At 36.0% G+C, this 24768-nt stretch overlaps 1 protein-coding gene and 1 long non-coding RNA gene across 2 annotated transcripts in view; one reads left to right on the top strand and one right to left on the bottom strand.

Annotated features, from left to right (window-relative positions):
* The window catches only part of MGAT4C (MGAT4 family member C), a 641457-nt gene that overhangs the window by 543860 nt on the left and 72829 nt on the right, over positions 1–24768 (top strand). The gene's annotated exons all lie outside the window — the stretch shown is intronic.
* On the bottom strand, positions 1172–24768 carry LOC118729988. The gene is made up of 3 exons (XR_004991331.2): positions 24655–24768; positions 16350–16351; positions 1172–1183 (listed from the first exon to the last, which is right to left on the bottom strand). It is a non-coding gene; the product is annotated as an uncharacterized LOC118729988 (long non-coding RNA).

The raw sequence follows: 24768 nt of genomic DNA, 5'->3' as shown, positions 1-24768 counted from the left end.
TCTGGTTTGGTGGTGATGAACTCCTTTAGCTTTTTTTTATTAGTGAAGCTCTTTATCTGACCTTCGATTCTGAGTGATAGCTTTGCTGGATAGATTATCTTTGGCTGTAGGTTCTTACTATTCATCACCTTGAATATTTCTTGCCATTCCCGTCTGGCCTGCATGGTTTCTGTTGAGAAGTCAGCTGACAATCGTGTAGGTGCTCCTTTATAGGTAACTACCTTCTTTGCTCTTGCTGCTTTTAATATTCTCTCTTTGTCTTTTGCTTTTGGAATTTTAATTATGATGTGTCTTGGTGTGATCCTCTTTGGATTTCTTTTGTTTGGAGTTCTGGGAACTTCCTGGACTTGTAAGTCTAATTCTTTCACCAGGTGGGGGAAGTTTTCTGTCACTATTTCTTTCAGTATGTTTTGATATCTTGCTCTCTCTCATCTTCTGGGACCCCCATAATTCTGATGTTGGTTCGCTTGAAGTTGTCCCAGAGGTTTCTTACATTATCTTCAATTTTCTGGATTCTCTTGCCTTCTAGCTTCTGTGGAGGAGTGTCTTCTGGCTTTGGAACATTCAAAGATATTCCAAATCTTTGACTTGATTCTTGCGATCTTCCATTCTGTTTTTAGGACGCTGTATAATATTTTTTATTTCAGACAATGTATTCTTTATTTCTTGTTGATCCCTTATCATTTCTTGTTGATTCCTTATTAATTCTAGTTGATCTCTTTTCATATCCTCATAGGTCTTATCGATCTTTTCTAGGAAATTCTTGAAAAACCTTATAAGGGTAGATTTGAACTCTATGTCCAGTCGCTTTTTGTCCTCCATTTCTTTCGTTTGTGATCTATTTTGTTGTCGCATTTCGCAGCTACAGATGGGACGGGGTTTTAGGGTGGAGCCTACAGCCTTGGCTTCCGTCAGCCCCGCCCTATGCGGTTCCTGGGTCTCAGGGTCCTTCAGTATTCATTGCAAGTGCCTCTGAGAGAAAGGTGCCCTCGATTTTCACCTGCTGCCAAACAGTCTATGCTCTCCCCCAATGAGCCTGTATTGGGGTTCAGTTCAGTTGGAAGTAGGGTTGGAGGTGGCGTTCAGAGCAGTCTGGAGCCCCTGTCTCCTTCCCACCAGGGCAATTCCGTGGCACAGCCAACCTTCCCTTCTCTGCGTGCAATGTATGCGCCACCGGGACCTCCTTTTGCTGCTTCCCCGGGATTCCACCTTACAGCCCAGCTCCCTATGGCTGAGCCTGGGTCCTAGGGGTCTGGCCTAGAACTGGGGTTCAGAGCAGTCAGAAGTGGGGCCCAACACAGTTGGAGTGTTTATCTCCTTCCCGCTAGGGAACGCCAGCCAGGCACTCAGCCGCCCCTCCTCTCCGGCTCCGTCTTCTCCATGCGCACCGTGTGTCTCTGTACCTTAGGCTTTTACAGCTCCTCCGCGCTTCCTTCTGGTTTTCTCCTTGCTTCTCGTAGAATTTCCAGTCAGTTGACTTTCCTGTAGTTCTGGGTAATGTCCATTTTATATTTTAGTTGTATTTTATTGTTGTGTGAGGCTGCGGCTAGGTGTTTACCTGGGCACAGCCATCTTGGATTCCCCAACTTACCATCTTTCAAGTTTGGTGTGATTTATCATTTTCTTAAATATAACTTATTCAGGAGAGCACATTTTATTTGGACTTACATAGAATTTTTTTTATTATAAGAAAATGTGAATTAAAATAACATAATGAGACCTTTGTAATCAAATACATCTTGATAACGAAATTATTATTTCATCTCTCAATAGTAAATTAAGAGGCAGTATGGATCAGGTGAAGAGATATATCACTGTCTAACTCTTAATCTTGTTAGAGCTAATTAAGTGTAGATCTGTAAGAAATCTCAGGTAGTCCATGTAATTTTTAATTTAACACATTATCTGTATGTTTTAGTAACCAATGTCCATATTTATAAAACAAAAATATCTGCATATTATTTTAATTCAGAAAACATACTTCATTTTCATATGACTTCTCATTCACCCAACTGTTACTCTTTTCAATTTTTGATAAAATGCAATTTAATATTTCAAAGATGTAAGCATATGTAAGTTTGAGAGGATTGAAAAACTAAACACTAGAGGTTCCAAGGTTGATAACAAATGTCAACTTTGTCTTTAGCTTGATATTTTTTTTACTTCTTTTATGTACTGCTCTCTGTCATTTTATGATTAGTTAAGCAGCTTGACAACACATAGTTTGAGTTACAAACATTCTTTTCAAAAGTATTGTTTGATTTAAGAAATTGAGTAAGAGGTTTTCCATTTGGGGACTTAAGAGGCTGATTCCTTTAAATTTAGTGCAGAAGACAAACTTAAAGGGTCCCTGAAGCCTTTGAAGCTGCGTGAACACACATTCTCATTAAGTTAGTCATTTGGTAGAGTGGCAGGAGTCCCTTTGATTTGCCCTAGAATTTAGACTAAATCACATCTCTGTCACACCCCTCTCTCACCAGCAACACCCCAAAATACCGTATTTTCCTGCTATAAGACGACACTGTGTTCTAGTAAAAAGTCTGCTCAGATTGGCCAGAGTCAGAGGTGGTCATTAAAAAAAGAACTGGTGTTGCCTCAGAAGTGGGGGGTAGTCTTATACAGCGAATATAGGACCAAACCTATGTTTTAACTGTAAAATTAGGGGGTCGTCTTATACGCCGGAAAATATGGTAAATACAGCTTTTATTATACTGCATTTTTTTCTACCTAAATAGATGGTTTTAAAGTACACACTGTGATTTATCTTGACTAGAGCACTCCAAGTTGACTCGATATATCTCAAAGGAGAACTATGCAGAGTTTGCTATACCTAGATTTAGAATGATATCACTTTAAAAAAATAATTTTATAAGGGAAATTATGAAAATGTCTGTCTCTGAGCTATTTTCTATCTCTTTACATTCGCTATGTCAACTCATCCACATAGAAAGACATTCTGTCCTCCAGTGTCTTATTTCAAGTACAGCCTAGATTTGCTTCCAACACTCTTATCTATAATAATAAAATTGTAATATGCAAATTACACCAGACATCCTTTCCAGTGTCCTTCCTTCCAGACAAAACTGCAGTGGGCAGTGGCCGAGGCAGAGGAAGAGGCAGCAGAGGCCCCTGGTGGCAGCCGCGGAAGGCAGGGGCCAGGGCCAAGGGCCCTGCACAAATTCAATGCATAGGGCCTCCAGTTCTCTGTTAGGGGGATGGACTTGCCCTCTTTGGAGGAATAGTCTACACAGAGGAAGACTATCCCACTAATAGTCTTCCTCTGTGTAGCTAACAGTGTGACAGTAAGTTATCTATGTTCATATGTGTTTTTTATTAGTGTTCTTAACTATTCTTAAGCCCTTGTTTATTAATTTTTCATAGCCTTATTATCATCTCACTAACTAAAGACTAAGCATATTGAAGGTAGCAACCATGTCTTGCAAAGTAATGCTAAATGTAGCAGATACTCATTATAATGAATCGCTGAAGGAAGAAAAAATGTATCTTAGTAAAGAAAAAAATTAATATACAATATCTTTCTACTTTACACTTGACAGGTGAATGAAAAAAATAACACACTTCCATTTCAGTAGTTATCATTATTTTAACAACAAAAAATTTTCATCCAGTAGTTTTCAGTTTAATACAAAATTTTAGGTACTATGTTATAATTCTACTAGTAGCCCTGAGCACGAATCTGTGTGCCAGTAACTCGCCAGAAGCTCACTGCCACCCTCCAGTAGCTCTCCACCTTCTGCCTCACCCTCCCGCTGCTCCCCCTGAACCCTCCTCATAGCTTGCTACCCTGCCCCCTTCTGTAGCTCGCCACCGCCTGCTTGTAGCTCACTGCCCCACTCTCCTGCTGACACGTGATGCGGACATTAAGCTTCAGGGCATAAAGACCATTTGCATATTGCATCTTTGCTGTATAGGATAAGCCAAAAATATTTAAAAGTATGTAGTCTCTATTCCCCACTCCCTCTTCACCACTAAGTATTGTGCTGGGCCTGTTTATTAATACTTAAATCAGAAAAAAAGAAAATGAAAAAAAGCAAATTTTATTTGACAGAGTTTGCCTGGAGGTGATAGATTTATTTCTTACTTTACTTAGAATTGGTGCCTTGAGATTAAAAAAAAAAAAAAAGAATCTAATTATAAAAAAATCACATTTGAGTTTATTGATTATGAATAATACACATTCCACAAAGGAATAGGGGAGAGGAGCAGTAAAAGTAGTGAATCCCTGGTTTATGTTAAAGCAATTTTGGTGACATTATATTGTAAAAATTAATAAAACTTACAGGTGATTGCAACATGGGAATGACTGGCAGGCATTAGGGAGCAATAGGGAGCAGGCATTGGGGACTTTCTGTATTCTGTGGAAACTATCCATATACAGAATAATGTGGACTGTTCATGAAAAATCTATCTAAAATTTAATAAGTTTAAGTGCATCTACTCAATGGAATACTACTCTGCTGTAAAAAAGAAGGAACTCTTACCATTGGCAACAGCATGGATGGACCTGGAGAGCATTATGATAAGCAAAGTAAGCCAGTCAGAGATAAATAAGTATCACATGATCTCACTCATTTGTGAAATATAGTGAATCATATAAACTGATGAACAAAAATAGAGCCAGAGACAGAGAAGCATCGAACAGACTGTCCAGGGAAGGTTGGGGAGAGAGGGAAGGTCATGTATTTGTACATATAAGCATAACAATGGACACAGACACTAGGGGAGTGGGGGCATGTGCTGGGGGATGGGGGTGGCCAATGGGGGAAAAAGGAGACATATGTAATACTTTAAACAATAAATAATTAAAATAATAATAATTTAATGGCAACTTTCAGAAAAATAAAAAATATGTATTTATATAAATTCTAAATTACTCAAGTTAAAGTAAATGGTGCTTCAAAACTCCCAATCAATGCAATAAAATTAGAAAATAAAAAAATAAATAACAGAAAGCAAGATTACATTGCTAAATCCAGTATCTCTTTACCAGCAGTTTCTTATATTATACCTTTTATTACATGAGATTTTATTATATTTTTATTATAGTTTTCATTCCCTTTACTTTTCTTCTATAGGTCACTTTATAGCATTTATTTTTTCAGAAACCGTGAAAACCAGAATTTATCTATATTCAAATTTATTACTACATAAGGTTAAAAACAGCAAAAAGTTAGAGTACTGTGCATATTATACACATATGTGTGCATTGCATAAATGCATATATAATTTTTATTTATAGTATCTATATTGCCATATATTCAAACACATTTAGGAAAAGTACTAGGAGGATTAGCTATAGAGAGATTATTGATCAGGCAGAGGAAGTGAAGGAGAATTGAGTAATTCATATGTCACCTAAAACTGTGCTAGAAACAGTGGGAGTACAAAAAGCATCTCATATATAATTTCTGCCTTCCGGCCATTCTCTCAGTATGATGGCAAGGCAAGCCTAGATGAAACAACGCACAAAATGGAGACAATATATGGCAGTGCCAGAACCCGTCCCATTGGTACTCAATCACACACTCCTCAACAGTTCCAGCTTAATGGGAACTTCCAGCTAGTCGCATCAAAGCTTTTCTCATGGCATGGACCCAAATCATTTGGGACAGTTTCACAACTGATAGCAAGGAAGGAACAAAGTAATAAGTTACTTTGAAAATGCAACATTATGGGATTCATGTCCCAGTATTAAAATTTAGAAAAGGAGAGAAATGATGAAGGACCATAAGAAGGGGGACTGGAAGACAAATAAGTGACAAAATAATTTTAACTTTTTATTATAGTATAATTGTTCTTTGTAAATATTTTCATCTCTTAATAGCCATTATACATTACAGTTTATGTATCACATACACTGTTACTTAAGTACAAAAAATGCACCATATAGACTTCAAGGGATATTTAGGCTCACCTTAAAGTTTCCTCTGGTGTGGCTCTAAAATCTATGATTTTCTAAACACAGTCATTTTTAAGAGTCTCATGCTCTACCGACTGAGCTAGCTGGGCACTTCCAAAACACAGTCATTTTTAAAAGTGTAGAAAAAGAGCCTATTAACTGACACTAAATGAAATTTGGGCAGGTGTTTTTTCCATTAACATGTGTCAAGTGGCAGGTTGCTGCCCTCTATTTTACTAAAATTCTAATTAGAATTATCTTGGAAATGAAACATTAATTGGTTGAAAAGCAAAAAGGTCTTTTCAGGGAAGATGCAGTAATAGCATATAATGTAAGCTATTTGAGGTAGAGAATAATTCTTTAGTAATAGAATAATACCTGAAGTTTTCCATTATTATAGAAACTAGTTTGAATAAAAATCCTCATGAAATTACCATTAATAATGAAAATAATAGGTTAATTGTGTTCATTTATTTATAAACTAGAGCTCCTATGCACGAAAATTCATGCAAGAATAGGCCTACCCTTTGGTACCAGCTTCCCTCTGGCACCTGAGACCACAACTGGCTTCCCTCTGGCCCTGGTTTGTCAGAAAGGACATCAGAAATGATGTCCAGTCTAATTAGCATATTACCTATGTATTATTATAGATTATAATAGATAGGTTTATTTTTCCAATTACAGTTGACATACCATATTTTATTCGTTTCAGGTGTACAACGTAATGACTACACATTTGTATAGCTTATGAAATGATCATCCTCTGACACCATAGTTATTACAGTGTTATTGATTATTGACTATATTCTCTGTGCTGTACTTTACAGACCTGTGGCAATTTTTATAACTGACAATTAATACTTCTTAATTCCTTTCATCATTGTCACCCCTTCCCCAATTAGATGGCCATCAATTTGTTCTCTGTGTCTTTGAGTTTGTTTATTCATTTATTTTACTTTTTAAATTCTACATATGAGTGAAATTATATGATACTTGTCTTTCTCTGTCTGACTTATTTCCTCTAGCATAATGACTTCGGGTCCATCTATGTTGTCACAAATGGCAGGATTTCATTATTTTTTATGCTAGGTGAAATGCCCATTTCTTAATTAAATTATTATTATTATTATTATTATTATTATTATGGTGTTGAGTACTATAAATTCCTAATGAATTTTGAAAATTAAGTCCTTTTCAGGCATAGAAGAAAATATGTTTTCCTATTCAGTGGGTTGTCTTTTCGTTTTGTTGATGGTTTTATTTGCAGTGTGAAAACTTTTTAGTTTCATATAGTCCCATTTGTAATTTTTTAAATTTTGTTTCACTTGCCAGATGTGCTACATTAGAAACAAAACATTGCTATAGAAAATGTCCAAGATATTACTGCCTATGTTTTCTTCTAGGATTTTTATATTTTTTGAGTAAAACATTTAAGTTTTTAGTCCATTTTGAGTTTATGCTTGTGTGTGGTGTAAAAAGATAGTCACATATCTGTCCATTTCTGCAACACCATTGATTGAAAAGACTGTCATTACCTCACTGTAAGATTTTTTTTCTTCTTTGTCAAACATTAATTGACTATAAAGACTTGGGTAATAATCCATTCAGAGAAGACAAGTGACATAGGATTTAACTTTTGTATGGAATCTAGTGAACAAAATAAATGAACAGACAGAGTGGAGACAGACTTGTGGATACAGAGAAAAAGCTGACAGCTCTCAGAGGGGAGAGAATTGGGGACTGGCTGAGAAAGGTGAAGGGATTAAGCAAAGAAAAAAAATAATTTAAAAATAAGTTAAATATTCAGATAAAAAAGCTACAACACTTTTTATAGTAAGGAACTATTTGAATCAGGATTTACTTGGTGGCAAAACCATTTAAATTATGAAATTGTAAGATTAACATGTCAACTGGAGATAATGAAATATTTGATGTGCTAGTATTACAAGGACTGGTACATGGATATATAATTTGAATAGCATAAGATTAGAAAAGTAAAGACAAGCCAAAGATTGCTTAAACCACAAATGAAGATCCTAGGAAGGCAGAGAATGCTTCAGAGACATGATTCTGGGTGCTGGCATTTGTTAGAAGCGTCCACTCTATAAAGGAACGGGGGTCTTTCAATTCTATCTTAGTCAAGTCCCTTATAAGGCTTTAGAAGCCACCGCCCTCCTGCCCAAAGAAGTAATTAAAAGTAAATTTGTCATAAAAAAACATCAGTATAGTATATAGATACCACCTGGACAAAATAAGACCATTCCTAAATAATGTAATTACTTTTACATAAAATTATAAAAATAGGTGTCAATGAAATAAAATAGATTTGAAGGATTAAAATAACATATAAGATTTTAAAACCAGGTAAATGTTGTACATTATTGTTTTAAAAAGCATTCTGTCGAAATCAAAAGTAGAATGCAAAAATTAACTTAAATGTATATTTAGAGCCACACCAGAGGAAACTTTAAGGTGAGTCTAAATATCCCTTGGAATCCATCACAAAGAGCTAGTGTTTCCCTCAAACTCTTTAAAGTAGACACTTGTTCTCTTGTTCTAAAGATTTCTGCTGGAACTCAAGCAGAAATTTTATTTTATTAATAAAAGAGCATGTGCTAGCAATTAAATCTCTTTTCAAACTTTTCCTAAAACTGCACCCAACAACTTGCATTTATATCTCCTTTGTCAGAACTTTGACATGTGTCATTTCTATTAGTATGGTATGCAAATCCAGAAAATAATTGTTCTTACACCTGAGCAGATTTTCATTTGCTTCCCAAATTGGAGTTCTAAGGTTTAGGAAAAGGGGTAGAATGAATACTGGGGGTGTTTCTGATATCATTTTCCACCACAATTTTTGTTGAGTAAGTGCTGTGAGCAGAGGACATGGGCTTCTCTGGCCTCTGTGAAGAGAAAGGGCTGGTTTTCTAATTCTTAATCTACAGCTTAATAAGCAAAAAAATGCAAAGGGATTCAGAGGCACTGAGCTGTCTGAATCTATAAGAACAAAATCCTGTCATTCTTCACAGGAACAAAGTGAATAATATTTTAACAAATAAATTACAACAAATTTCAAAGTTCCTTACTCAAAAAATAAATAAATATAAAATAAAGAAAGGAGAAAGACAGATCATTATAAATAATCACAGTTAAGAAAATGTTATTGTAAAATTCAGCAAAGCAGGTAGCTTTGTAACAATCGCATTTAAAAAAAATAAATAAATGGAATGAAAAGGATTGGAATACCTACCAACGCATTAAGTGATTTGCTTAGTTTAAAAATAATATATTTTCTTACTTTTAAAAATAGCATTTGAAATTTTAGCAATATATAACATATATATATGTGTGTGTGTGTGTGTATGAATACATATTCACATTTACCTATACTGTCACATATATTATACTTGGTATGTAAAGAGATACAGCACAGTCATAGTCAAGTTTATTTAGTTTTGACTAAAAAAAAAATTATCCTGCATACTAATTTTCCTTCCATCCAATTTATAGCATTTAAAAGTAATTTATGTAGTGATATTTGTCAATTTCTTGGATCACAAAACACTATACTGATATAGTTCATTTTGTTGGCTAATATTTAATATTCTCTCACCAGTCTAATTTTATAATTTTATTTCTTCTTTATTATTTTCCCATATTATATTGACCAGTTTAATTTGTTCACTCACACATTATTTTGTGTGTGACCTTTCACCAATACCAACAAATTACCTTTTTCCCTTTCTCATTTTTTCATTGAAAATTTTCACACAACTTTTTAAAAGTATGTACCTTATTCACACTGCAATTTGAAATTATGTTTTTGGAAAGCAAATAAAACTTCACTATGAGTTAAACATAAAAGTAAAATGATAATTTTAGTGTATCCAAGAAATGTGAAATTCACAGAATACTAAAGAATGAGAAAAATATAAACATCTTCTAAGGAATTCAAGAGAATTATATTTAAGATGGTGACATAGTGTTCAGAAAGCACGAGTAGATATTACTTAGATAAATAAGATGGATTGACAAGGGCATTTCATGGAAAGAGAAGCTGAAACATAAATTTAGAAACTTATGTAAAGGCATGGTGGTTTTGGAGAAGCCTGGTAATGGGCCATCACAAGCAATGAAACTAGAAGGGAATACTAGGGCCAAATTTAGAAGGGCTTTAAGTGCTAGTTTGGACTTACATTGATATGTAAGCAACAGAGTAGAATCAGAAATGTTTAAGAAGACTAGCAAGAGAGAGAGAGAGTGAATTGATCAATTGGAAATTTACTATAAAATAATTTTAAAACCACTCTGCAATAATAGTTTGTTACTTAGATTATCAGAGATCAAAAGTGTGCTCTCTTGCTGTATCCATGAGAATGTGAAGAAATAGTTATTTTCAATCATTGCTGTTGTGATTTTGGAATGGAAAAATCTCTAGGTAGGACATATTGATGTTTTTTTACTCAGATTTCACCTGCAAATATTCTTTGATCCAATTCTACTATAAGAATTTACCTGATAGAGATCCAAGATGGCTGCGCCCAGGTAAACACCTAGCCGCAGCCGCGCACAACAATTTGAATAAAATACAACTAAAATATAAAATGGACATTACCCAGAACTACAGGAAAGTCGACTGACTGGAAATTCTACAATGAGAAGCAAGGAGAAAACCAGAAGGAAGCGCAGAGGAGCTGTAAAAGCCCAAGGTACGGAGACACGCGGCTCGCGGAGAGGATGGAGCCAGAGAGGAGGGAGACTGAGTGCCTGGCTGGCGTTCCCTAGAGGGAAGGAGATAAAACTCCGACTGTGTTGGGCCCCAGTTGTGACTGCTCTGAACCCCAGTTCTAGGCCAGACCCCAGGGACCCAGGCTCATCCATAGGGAGCTGGGTTGTAAGGCGGAACCCCGGGGGAGCAGCGAAAGGAGGTCCCGGCAGCACGCACATTGCGTGCAGAGAAGGGATGGTAGGCTGTGCCCTGGCCGGAAGGAGACTGGGGCTCCAGTCTGCTCTGAACGCCACCTCCAAATTCACTTCCAACTGAACTAAACCCCAATACTGGGCTCATTGGGGGAGAGCATAGACTGTTTGGCAGCAGGTGAAAATCGAGGGCACCTTTCTCTCAGAGGCGCTTGCAACGAGTACTAAAGGACCCTGAGACTCAGGAGCCGCATAGGGCGGGGCTGATGGAAGCCAAAGCTGTAGGCTCCATCCTGAAACCCCGCCCCATCAGGGAAGCTGCGAAAATGCCAAGACAAAATAGATCACAAATGAAAGAAATGGAGGACAAAAAGCTACTGGATATAGAGTTCAAATCTACGCTTATAAAGTTTTTCAAGAATTTCCTAGAAAAGATCGATAAGACCTATAAGGATATGAAAAGGGATCAACTATAATTAATAAGGAGTTATCAAGAAATGATAAGGGATCAACAAGAAATAAAGAATACATTGTCTGAAATAAATAATATTATACAGAGTCCTAAAAACAGAATGGAAGATCGCAAGAATCAAGTCAAAGATTTGGAATATCTTAGAACCAGAAGACACTCCTCCACAGAAGCTAGAAGGCAAGAGAATCCAGAAAATTGAAGATAATGTAAGAAACCTCTGGGACAACTTCAAGCGAACCAACATCAGAATTATGGGGGTCCCAGAAAATGAGAGAGAGCAAGATATCGAAAACATACTGAAAGAAATAGTGACAGAAAACTTCCCCCACCTGGTGAAAGAATTAGACATACAAGTCCAGGAAGCACACAGAACTCCAAACAAAAGGAATCCAAAGAGGACCACACCAAGACATATCATAATTAAAATTCCTAGAGCAAAAGACAAAGAAAGAATATTAAAAGCAGCAAGAGCAAAGAAGGTAGTTACCTATAAAGAAGCACCTATATGATTGTCAGCTGACTTCTCAACAGAAACCATGCAGGCCAGAAGGGAATGGCAAGAAATATTCAAGGTGATGAATAGCAAGAATCTACAGCCAAAGATAATCTATCCAGCAAAGCTATCACTCAGAATCGAAGGTCAGATAAAGAGCTTCACTAATAAAAAAAAGCTAAAGGAGTTCATCACCACCAAACCAGAATTATATGAAGTGCTGAAGGGGGTTCTTTCAGAAGAGAAAGTAAATAAAGATAAAAATTATGAACAACAAATACATAACTATCAACAAGAGAATCTAAACCAAGGAAATTTAAAAAATCTGATGAACAATATTAACTGTTGAATATAATAGAATCAGAGGTATGGAAGGGGAGTGAACTGACGATTCTTAGGGAAAAGGGGAGAGGGGGATGTGGGAAGAGACTAAACATAAACTGTGCACCTATGGATGAGGACAATGGGGAGTGGGGAAAGGGCAGAGGGTGGGGTGGGAACCTGGTGGAGGAGAGCAATGGGGGGGCGGGGGCGCGGGAAGGAACTTTTGTAATAATATGAACAATAAAAACTTATTAAAAAAAAAATTTACCTGATAATATATTTACAGAATTAATGTGTAAGATTATTTGTCACAACATTATAATAATAATAAAACCTCACCTAAGGGTTTATCAGCAGCTTAATAGTTAAATAAAATGTGGTGCATTCATATAACCCTATATTATAAAGTGCTAATATGTTAATTAGATCTAACAGCTGAATGACCATCTAGACAAACTTCCGGACAACCATTCTATGAGCTTTTGGACAAAGCCAGGACTGCAAGGGCCTAAGCAGCTAGGGCTGTGAAGGCCGAGGTAGCTGGAGCTGTGAGGGCCGAGCCCTTTGAGCCCCTTGCACAAATTTTGTGCATAGGGCCTCTATTGAAATTATATGCATTTAAAAAAAATGAAGAAATTCCTTTGTGGATTGATAAGACAAACTCCAGGATGCACTTAGTGAAAGAAAAATGGAATAAGAATGTATATAGCATACTACTTATTTTTTACAATAAAAGCTAAGAAAAAATAATGAGTACTTATTTGCTACTATAATAAGTATTGTATAAAACAATTTTAGAAATAAGAGTGCTTGCATTTTAGAAAGAAATTGGGTAGCTAGGAGAAAATAATGAAAGGAATTTTTTTCCAATATGCCTTTTGAATTTTGAATCATGTGAATGGATAACCTATCAGCATATATATATATATATATATATATATATATATATATATATATATTTTTTTTTTTTTTTTTTCTTTTTAAATAGAAATGTCACATTTTTTCAGGTGATAAATATGGGAGCCTGAATACGGGAAGTTAATAGTAATAAGCCTGGAACAACATGTCACATTTGTGATTTTTATGCAGGATCAGGTCCACTTTGGGATATAACGTATTATAGGATATCTTAATAGAGTTGCAAAAATCTTATGTGAGATCATGCTAGAGATATGGATACTGGACATCGTGATATAGAAACCATTGATATTTAGTTGCTATTTCATGCAGCATATAGATGGTATCACTGCAGAAGCAGATCAGAAAATAAGCTCTAGAAGCTTTCACACGCCAAAATGTAAAGCGGTGAGGATAGAGAGAACCTAGTGAAATCAACTAGAATAGGGTAATAATATTGGAGTATCAAGAAAAGAGTATCATTCTGAATTTTTAGAGAAATAAATTAAGGAAGTAAAGGTGCTCAGTTTCATCCAATGTTACCAGTAATGTGTGCTCAATAAAATAAGTGCCTTAAACCAAGAATCATTTACACTACAATATGCACAATGCCACTTCTTGGATATTCCCCACAGACTGTAATTCTCTTGCTTTTATAAGTTGTGTATCATTCGAAGTATATAGCAAAGCGATTTTATAAATTCTAAATAAACAATGAATGAGTAATGAGAATTTTAAATAGATCTTAGTGTTCTCTATGCAGTCATCTCTAACAAATGCATTAAAGAGATACAAAGAATGGGTACTGAGAAAGCATTGTTTTTAGTCTGGAGCCAGTCACTGAGGAAAGAGGATGGTGGCAACATGTTGTCAAAGGATTAAATGGAGTGCTGGGTGAAGAGAGAAAGTGCTACTTATGAAGATTCAAAAAAGTCAAAGGAAAACTTATGAACATGAGAAATGTAGTTATGCTATGCTGTAAAGAGCAAGGATAAAGAGACATACTGACAAGAAATTAAAGACATTTACTAGTAGAAAAAGTGAAGTTTTGAAGGAAAGCCCAAGAATGCTTAGGGTTAGCTTTCAAAGAAAGATGTCTATTTTTTTTTCTGACATTATACAGTATAGTGCACTAGAGGCCCAGTCCACTGTTTAGGGCACATGTGTCAAACACAAGGCCCGCGGGCCAAATCCGTCCCGCCAGGCCTTGCAATATGGCCTGCACCGCGCTGTCATCACTGCACTCCGCTGCGTTTCCATCACAATGACAGTTTATGACTGTTCAGTAAACCATTCGGCCCGCGATTTAGGCTGGATTTTAGATTTTGGCCCCTTCTCTGATTGAGTTCAACACCCCTAGTTTAGGGTCTCTAGTGGCTACCAGCTGCCAGCCAGGTACTCCCTCCCTTCCTCCCAGCTGGCCCTGCCCCCTGGGTAAACTCTCAGACAACTCCTGGTTTAGAGGACAATTTGGATACTATGATTTATTATATAGGACTAGTGGCCCAGTGCATGAAATTTGTGCATGGGGGGAGGGGGTTCCCCTCAGCCCAGTCTGCACCCTCTCCAATTGGGGACCCCTTGGAGGATGTCTGACTGCCAGTTTAGACCCCATCTCCCAATCCCAGATAATCAGACATCCCTCTGAGCCTAAACCAACATTTAGACATCCCTCTCACAATCTGGTTCCGCTGGCTCCTAACCACTCACCTGCTTCCCTGCCTGACCACCCCTAACCTCTCTGCCTGCCTGCCTGATCACCCCTAACTGCCCTTCCCTGCCAGCCTGATCTCCCCAGGTCTCTGTTTCTGTTTTTCTCAGCAGTCCTCCAGGCCTTCCTGCCTCCCTGTGTCCCTCTTCCTCTTTCCAGGCTGGGAGGGGGCAGGGCCAATGGGGGCCGCTCTACCCTCCGCCAGCTCACCCTTCCATCCAGGCCTCTTCAGGCCCAGTCTGTTTTGTTTCCTCATTCTGACAGAGGCTCTGAGAGCGAGCTCGGAGGGAGGGAAAGAAAGGAGAAAGGGCTGTGAGCTGGTGGGTGCTGTGTGTGTCTGTGCATGTGTGCAATTTTAAATGTGAGTGCCAGCCCCACTTTCCCCCATCCCTGTTTCTGCTGCCATAAATCCCCACCCACCAGAGCCTGCTGTGCTGCAGCCTGGACAAATGGTCCAGTCTCTGGTTGTTACAGATGTGACAGACCAAGGGTTTTTAAATATAAGTATGAGAGCATAGATGGACACAAAATTGTGATGGAGTTGAGAGAGATAGGAGGGGATAGTATATATGTTAAGGAGCAATCATATGTTCTTAGATGGTATTTTTAATACAGTTTTTTTTTAATATCTATATACTATAGGCACTTAAGATTCAGTTAAATTAAATATAATGGTAAAGAGAAGATGGGTCTAGAAACTTGAAGAAAATGGTAGTAGGGAAGTACACTAGGAATTCAAAAATAAATGAAAAACTTAGTTAACTGAGAACTTATTTAAACTGAATCTATATGAATTAGTGCTAATATTTTTTCTAGGTTGCACATATTCTACACATACAAATCCCCAATTTTAATAACATATATATTTTAAGTATTTTTATCACTAATTATGACAGTGGTCTTATAAATTTAAATCACATAAACTCTCTGGGCCTTAGGTTTTTTTTAAAATATACTTGTATTGATTGCAAGGAGAGAGAGAGAGAGAGAGAGAGAGAGAGAGAGAGAGAGAGAGAGAGAGAGAGAGAGAGAGAGAAACATCAGTGATGAGAATCATTGATCAGCTTCCTCCTGCATGATCCTTACTGAGGATTGAGCCCTCATGTGCCTTAACTGCAAATAGAACAGTGACTTCCTGGTTCATAAGTTAAAGCTCAACCACTGAGTTATACCAGTCAAGCTGCCTCAGTTTTAATATAATAACAGAATAAGGTAATGATAACTTATGTCCATTCATCTTTCAGCTCTTCTATTTCTAAGCTATTTGAGTATTATTAGATGTTGATAATGGAGTGTGCAGTAGCATGATATTTGCACATCAAAAGGTATTTTTAAATCATTTTTGTAGCCTATGATCATTTTTTATTTTTTTATGTGAACATGAGGTGATCACATAGTTATTTGAGAGAATTATGATCTTCAATGAAAATAAAACACACAAAGGTCCCCTTTAATTTGTGTTTTCCCATCATATCATGTCTCAGATGAGATAAATGGTCAAGTGTTTTTGTAGGGCAACAAGAATAACTATAGTTATTTTTTGCTGTAGAAAATGGAGTTAAAAAGGAAACAAAAGATAATATTTAGTTTATCCTGTGATGCTGGTGAGCACCACTGTGGGATTCTCTCTAGGGTGCTGTTATTAGATAAGGGGAAGGATAGCTTCCCTCTTGTAATGTCTTTGTGTGTCTGGTGAATGCCAGCGGTAGGAATTTGCAGGTTTTGTGAGACTTCTGTGGTAGCAAAAAGATAATACACACTTCACGGGCTCTCCACCGGGTTATGAGGTACACAGAAACATGCCTTTGTGTCAAGAAATTATTTTCTGTATTTCTATATTTGTTACTTTACAGTGGAATCACATAAAATCTGAGGAATTGTTAAACGATTAGTTTCAAGCTCTCTTTACTTCTCTGAGTTTAGTATTTATTATTTGCTTAAGACTTTCAGCCATTTCAAGACAAGGTCTACTAGGCTCTATATACTGTCATTTACACTTAAATTTCTCCTGCCTGATTAGCCATTTTATACCCTGCTTTCTTTTGCATTTGGCTAGTGATATCAAAGTGCATTAATGCTTCATATAAAACAAAATATCCTGTGGAATCTCATAGTAGTGTTAATATTTGGAACCAGTCGATGAAAATGGTTAACTGCCCATCACTGTATTCATTTTAAGAAATTCCAACAATTATACATCAAGGTTTTGTGTTTCTGCCTCAATTCATTAGAAGTAGCTTTTATTTAAAGCTATTGCTTTTGTTCTTTTCTTCAGACTTAATATTTTTTAAAAACTCTACAGCAACATTTTCTTTCTTTTTCTAATAAAATGTTCTTATTTACAAACAAAAGAATGATAATCTTTTAAAAATATTTTATTGTTTGTTGAGCTTGGTACTTTATGTCATGTTTTAAGGGAAAAAGAAAAGGGGGAGGATACATTTTTAATTTTTTAGATAGGTCATTGCAATAACTAAACTGAATTATTCTCCTAGAAATTTTTGTTCTCCATTGGTAAGTTAAATAGTAATTTGTGGCTACTGGAATCAGAAAAATGTAATTTAGAAAGGATCTAGGAAGGCAGCCCAAGCACATGCTAATTATTTCTTCTTTTGTCCCCCTGGACCTGGAAGAAGAATCAAAACACATTTGTGACTTTGGGGTTTAGGAAAGACATTACATTGTGTTGTTTAAAGATTTCTAAGAGCATTAAGAACTTAGCCTTGAAATACACAATATCTTCTGGGGAGATAAGGGAATCTGCTATAGAATTCTCATACAAATATTGAAATCTAACAAAAAGTAACGAATATTTGCAGACATTTGACAAGAATACACTATAAAATTATGTTTGTGATCCATGAGTCCGCACAACATGACATTCAAGAAATCAAAGGACATCACTCAGGAGACTTCTCTGTGGCAACTACTTGAAGATCTGTTCTCCTCAAGTAAAAAATTAAACAAGGATATTGTGTGTGAGATATAATAATGATTAGTGAATATATTAGTGAATATATTTAAAAATGTATTGAAAATACAGATTTGCTAGAGCAGTGATTGGTAAATTGCAGCTCACAAGCCACATGTGGCTCTTTGGCCCCTTGAGAGTGACTCTTCCACAAAATATCGCAGTCTGGGCAAGTCTATTTTGAAGAAGTGGCCTTAGAAGAAGTTTAAGTTAAAAAAAAAATAATGACTCTCAAAAGAAACTTCAATCATTCTACTGTTGATATTTGGCTCTGTTGACTAATGAGTTTGCCAACATCTGTGCTAGAGTATACTTTTTTAAATGAAAATGCAATAAAATAAGAAATACATTTCATGAATTTTTTCACAGTTCCTCAGACTCAAAAGAAAAGACATGAGCTGAAACCGGTTTGGTTCAGTGGATAGAGTCAACCTACGGACTGAAGAGTCCCAGGTTTGATTCCAGTCAAGGGCATGTACCTTGGTTATGGGCACGTCCATGGTAGGGGATGTGCAGGAGGCAGCTGGTCGATGTTTCTCTCTCATCGATGTTTCTAACTCTCTATCCCTCTCTCTTCCTCTCTGTAAAAAACCAATAATATATATATATTTTTTTAAAAAAAAAAGACATGAGTTTAAATATATTTTGTATCATTTAAAATAGTTTGCTACTTATGTGAGGCTTTCTGTTTGAGAATTGTGTACTGAAACATAATTTACAACTTTTAGGGTGTTTTCCCCCTTTTTTTCTCTGAAGTGAATATGCCTAAACTGTGGTTCATATATTTTAGTACTGAATTTCTAACATAATCAAGAGATTTCATTAGAAATCATCAGAAAACATTAATTGGCAAACATCTGAAGTGTTCCTCGATAAAACTAAAAATAAGACAAAGATACTCACAATAGCTACAAATGCCATCCACAAAGGGCTACAACCTCACGACCCAATCATTTTCCAAAATCCCCGTCTTCCAATATCATTGTGTTAGGCTTTAGGTTTTATCATATAAATTTTTAGGGGATACAAACTTCAGTCTATGTTAAATTAGACTGAAAAAAAAAGTAGGAGAGTAAAATCAATAAGGCATTTGGAATTATTTTGCTGTTGGAATTAACTTGGGGTTTATGAATAACTTCCTTTTTCCAGTTAGTCAAAAGAATCATCTGATTTTAGAAGACAATATTTTAAAGTTAGTTTAGTCCAAAGTCCTAATTTTGCAGAAGAGGAAATTGAGGCCAACCTAAGATTAGATTAATGGTTTAATGGCATTTGCATAAGCACACATGTGTTTTTCAGGTTCTTAGTCAAGTGCTCTTCTGTGATCCACTTCATGACACCTCTAAAAGAGGGTTCTCATTAAACATGTATGCATGATTCAGAGCATTTTAAGTATTTTAAGAAATACTTAACCTACAGAAAAATTTCTGACAAGTATTCTGGTACTAAGAGTTCCCACTGGGCAATGAGTCCCTAGACAGTACCCTGTACCAACTGTAATGAGCTATATAATGTCTCCAATCTCTAATGACATGTAGGCTTCACAATGTAGACTTTTTAAAAGTAAAAAAATGTAAACAAGGGTTTCATTTCTCTACCCTTCTATACCATGTCCCATGAAACAGAGCCTAGAGCCTGTCACATTCAGCAATGCTGTTTTAGGACAATTGGGGAGATATGTTTCAAAATAGTTGGCCCATTGTTTTTCTTTTACTGTTAGAGATAGGCATGATCTCTCTCTGGCCCTTCCTATAACTGAGCAATTGAGCAAGGTCTCAATGTAAAAGTTGCAATTACAGAAATAGTGAAAATGTCACTGAGATGTCACTCCTAGAGTTCATTCAATTCCTATGACAAATATTCTCCATTCTGCATTGCTGACATTGTCTGCTTGTCTTACCAGTTATGCTAGATGAACACTACCTTTTAAATATTACAAAAAGCTGGATTTATAATGCACTTGTAACTTTGTATGAAGAAAAAATTAGCTACCAAAATAAATGTCAAACCATAATAAGTAGCATGTATAGAAAATTAAAATGAGGTCCCTCATTTCTGTACAGTGAACACACATCACTCATTTTGATGACAGACTCTCAGATTTAAATCACTGATTGTGCTGGCTCCTCATTTCAAACAGTCGCCATGGCAACAAATCAATGAAATTGAAAAACAATTTATTATTGTTTTTTTTTTTAATTTCTATAAGTTTCTAGGATGTGTTTTTGGAATATAATTCATCATCTAGGGAATTTTCAAATGTTCTTATATATATATTTTACTATTATTGCTTTCTTAGTCACAATAACCACATATATTTTCTCTGATATAGAGTACCAAAACTATATTACATACATCACATACTTTCTGTCCATATTCTCTTGAATAACAGAGGAACAATGGTGATTTTTTTTTATCACTTACACTTCACTTCTTTAAAATTTTTAAGATGAATACCTAGAAAACAGCAAATGCACTGTTTATAGCCTTGATTTAATAAAATTTTTATTGTTTAAAGTATTACATATATCTCCTTTTTTCCCAATTGACCCAGCCACTTCCACCCGAAAGGACAAGCCCCCAACACCCCAATGTCTGTGTCCATTGATGATGCTAATGTGCATGCATACAAGTCCTTTGGTTGATCTTTACCACACCCTCCCTCCCGTGCCTTCTCACTGAACTTATCTGTTCAGTGCTACCATGTCTCTGGATCCATTTTTTTCATCAGTTTATGTTGATCATTATATCCCACATAAGAGTGAAATAATGTGATATCTCTCTCTTACTGGCTTATTTCCCTTAGCATAATGCTCTCCAGTTCCATCCATGCTGTTGCAAATGGTCAAAGTTCCTTCTTTTTTAGAGCAGCACTAGAGTCCGGAAAATTTGTGCAAGAGTAGCCTTCCTTTTCGTGGCTACTGGCACTGGCTTCCCTCTGGTACCTGGAACCGGGCTTCTTTACTCCTCTGGCCACCAGCAGGAACCCAGGCCCCGGCTGCTTCCCTCCAGCCCTGGTTTCATCAAGAAGGACGTATGGAATGTCATCCAGATGATGTCCAGTCTAATTAGCATATTACCCTTTTATTATTATAGATAGTATTCCATTGTATATACATGTACCACAGTTTTTTACTCCATTCATCTGCTGATGGGAACTTAGGCTCTTTCCAAATCTTAGCTATTTTAAATTAAGCTGCTATGAACATAGGGGTGTATATATCCTTTCTGACTGGTGTTTCTGGTTTCTTGGGATATAGTCCTAGAAGTAGGATTACTGGGTCAAAAGGCAGTTCCATTTTTAAATTTTTGAGGCAACTCTATACTGTTTTCCACAGTGGCTGCACCAGTCTGCATTCCCAGCAGGAGTGCACAAGGATTCCTTTTTCAGCACGTCCTCACCAGCACCTGTTTGTTGATTTATTGATGATAGCCATTCCAATAGGTGGGGGATGGTACCACACTGTTGTTTTACTTTGCATCTCATGGATGATTACTGACTTTGAGCATGTTTTCATATGTTTCTTGGCTTTCTGTATGTCCTCTTTCAAAAAGTGTCTATTTAGATCATTTGCCCATTTTTTGATTGGATTGTTTATCTTCCTTTTGTTAAGTCATATGAGTTACCTCTAAATTTTGGAGATTAAACCCTTATCTGAGATAGCACTGAAAAATATATTCTCCCATGCAGTGGACTTTCTTGTTGTTTTGTTGGTGGTTTCTTTTGCTGTGCAGAAGCTTCTTATTTTGATGCAATCCCATTTGTTTATTTTCTCCTTAGTTTCCATTGACCTAAGAGCTATATTGGTAAAGGTACTGCTATGACATATGTCTGATATTTTGCTGCTTATGGAGTCTTCTAACATTTTTATGGTTTCCTATAAAAAGGACTTACATTTCATCATTTAACCATTTTGAGCTTGTTTTTGTGTATGCTGTAAGTTGATTATTTTGTTTCATTTTTTTGCATGTATCCGGCCAAATTTCCCAGCACAAGTTATTAAAGAGACTGTCTTGACGTCATTGTATGCTCTTGCCTCCTTTGTCAAATATTAATTGACTATCATGGCGTAGGTGTTTTCAGAGTTCTCTATTCTTGTGCCAATACAAGGCAGTTTTGAGAAGTGTGAATTTTTAATATAGTTTAATATCTGGTATTGTGATTCCGCCAACTTTGTTCTTCTTTCTCAGGATTGCTGCAGCTATTTGGGATCTTATTTTCTTCCAGATGAATTTTTGGAGAGTTTGTTCTAAGTCTGTGAAATATGCCCTTGGTATTTTAATGGGGTTTGACTTGAGTTTATAAATTATTTTGGATAGTGTGGATATTTTAATGATGTTGATTCTACCAATCCATGTGCATGATATGTTTATGTCTTACTCTATTTCTTTTTTCAATGTCTTCCTGTAGTTTCTGAGTATAGGCCTTTTACCTCCTTAATTAAGTTAATTCTTAGATATCTTAATTTTTGTGATGCAATGGTAAATGGGATTTTTTTTTTTTTTTTTTAGTTTCTCTTTCTGTGAGTTCATTATTGGTTTATAAAAAAGCCATAGACTTCTGGGTGTTAATTTGGTATCCTGCTACATTGCTGAATTCATTTATTAAGTCTAGTAGTTTTGTGATGGAGTGTTTGAGGTTTTCTATTTACAGTATCATGTCATGTGTAAATAAGGACAGTTTTACTTATTTTCCAATTTGGATGCCTTTTATTTCTTCTTCTTGTCTCATAGCTATGTCTAGTATTCAAGTACCATGTTGAACAGTACTATGGGGTGAGAGTGAGCATACCAATCTGGTTTTTGTTCTTAGGGGAAATAGATTTAGTTTTTGCCCATTGAATATTATGTTTACTGTAGATTTTTATTTTTCTAAGAATATGTCCATTTTATTATGTTGGGGTATGATGTATTCCCCACTTTACTGAGAGCTTTTATCAAGAAAGGGTATTGGATTTTGTCAAATGCTTTTACTGCATCGATTGATATGATTTTGTGATTTTTGTCTCTCAATTTGTTTATGTGTTGTTATCACATTTATTTATTTATTTGCAGATATTGCACTATCCTTGTATCACTGGAATAATTCCCACGTGGTCATGGTGTATGATCTTTCTAATGTAATGCTGACCCGATTTGCTCAAATTTGTTGAGGATTTTAGCATCTGTGTTCATCAAGGTTATTGCCCTGTAGTTCTCTTTCTTTGTGGTGTCTTTATCTAGTTTTGGAATTATAGTGATGCTGGCTTCATAGAAAGAGCTAGGAAGTCTGCCTTCCTCTTGAATATTTTTAAATAGTCTGAGGAGGATAGATTTTAGTTCTTTGAATGCTTGGTAGAACGTCTCTATAAAGCCATCCAGACCAGGGCTTTTGATTGCTGGAAGATTTTTTATTACTGCTTCAATTTATTTGATAGTTATCAGCTTATTCAGGTTTTTTTTTTTATTCTTCCTGATTGAGTGTTAAAAGCTTTTATTTTTTTAATAATATGTTCATTTTGTCTAAGTTGTCCAGTTTGTTGGAATAGAGTTGTTCATAGTATTTTTTCATAATCCTTTGTATTTCTGTGGGGTCAGTTGTTACTTCAGCTCTTTCATTTCTGATTTTGTTTATTTGGGTCCTCTTTCTTTGCTTCTTGGTGATCCTGGCTAGAGGTTCATTAATTTTGTTTATGCTTTCAAAGATAAGGTTTTATTGAATTTCTATAGTTTTGTGGGGGTGTTTTTGTCACTATGTCATTTATTTTTGCTCTGATCTTTATTATTTCTTTCATTCTACTTACTCTGGACTTTTCTTATTGCTCTCTTTATAATTCTTTGAGTTGTTGAGTTAGATAATTTATTACCATTTTTTTTCCTAGGCCTGTAGAGCTATGAACTTCCCTTTCAAGTCTGCTTTCATTGTGTTCCATAGATTTTGTATTATTTTGTTTTCATTGTCACTTGTTAGCAGGATGCCTTTTATTTCTTATTTGATCTCTTTGATAACTCAATAGTTATTTAATGGCATGCTATTTAGCCTCCAAGTATTTGATAATTTTATTACTTTTATTGTAGTGATTTCTAATTTTATGTGATTGTGATCTAAAAAGATGCTTGATATGATTTCTATCTTTTTGAGTCTGAAGAGACATTGCCTGTGTCCTAATATGTATTCTATATTTGAAACTGTCCCATGTGCACTTGAGAAGAATGTATATTATGTTCTTTGGGGTGAAATGTTTTGAAGGTGACAATTTAGTCAATCTGACTTAGTGAGTCATTTAGGATTGATGTTTCTTTGCTGATTTTTTACTTAGAGGATGTATCCAGTGGTGTCAATGGGTTGTTAAAGTCCCCTACTATGACTGTATTGCTGCCTGTCACTCCCTTGATATCTTCCATAAGTTTGTGTTTGTTTTTTTTTAATATATATATATATATTTGGGTGCTCCTGAATTGAGGGCATATATGTTTACCAGAGTTATATATGCTCTTATTGAATTGCTCCTTTTAATATTATGAAGTGATCTTCTTTATGTCTTGTTATGGCCTTCAATTTGAGGTCTAATTTGTGAGATATATGTATTTCTATCCCAGTTTTTTTTTTTGTTTTTAATTTATATTTGCCTGAAATTTGTTTCTAAGACTTCATTATCAGTCTGTATGGGTTCTTTGTTTTGAAGTGTGTCTCTTGTAGAGAGCATATATATGGGTCATGTTTTCTTATTCATTCAGGCACTCAATTTATTTTGATTGGAGCATTTAATCAATTTATATGGGTTGGGAATTATGATGGCCCTGCCCAGAGAGTAGAGGTACCTGACGGGCAGGGACAGGAACCACAGGCCTCCAGGAACCAAGAGTCGGCAAGGAGAGGAGAGGGCCTACGTAGGGAGAGGAGGTGAAGCTAGCAGACATCAGCCCAGATTCCAGCCCTTTCCCTCCAGAGGCAGCAAGACCTAACCCCAGAACCCCAGCCTGAATCAGAAGAGCCCTAGGGAGGCTTCAGGAAGCTCTAAGCAGAGCTGCACATTGAGAACAAGAGACTTTGTGAGCCTCTGACTGAGACCACACTGCC

This window comes from Pipistrellus kuhlii, unplaced genomic scaffold (genome assembly GCF_014108245.1).
Source record: "Pipistrellus kuhlii isolate mPipKuh1 unplaced genomic scaffold, mPipKuh1.p scaffold_m20_p_3, whole genome shotgun sequence".
NCBI classification, from domain to species: Eukaryota; Metazoa; Chordata; class Mammalia; order Chiroptera; family Vespertilionidae; genus Pipistrellus; species Pipistrellus kuhlii.
This window is presented reverse-complemented; position numbering and strand designations above follow the sequence as displayed.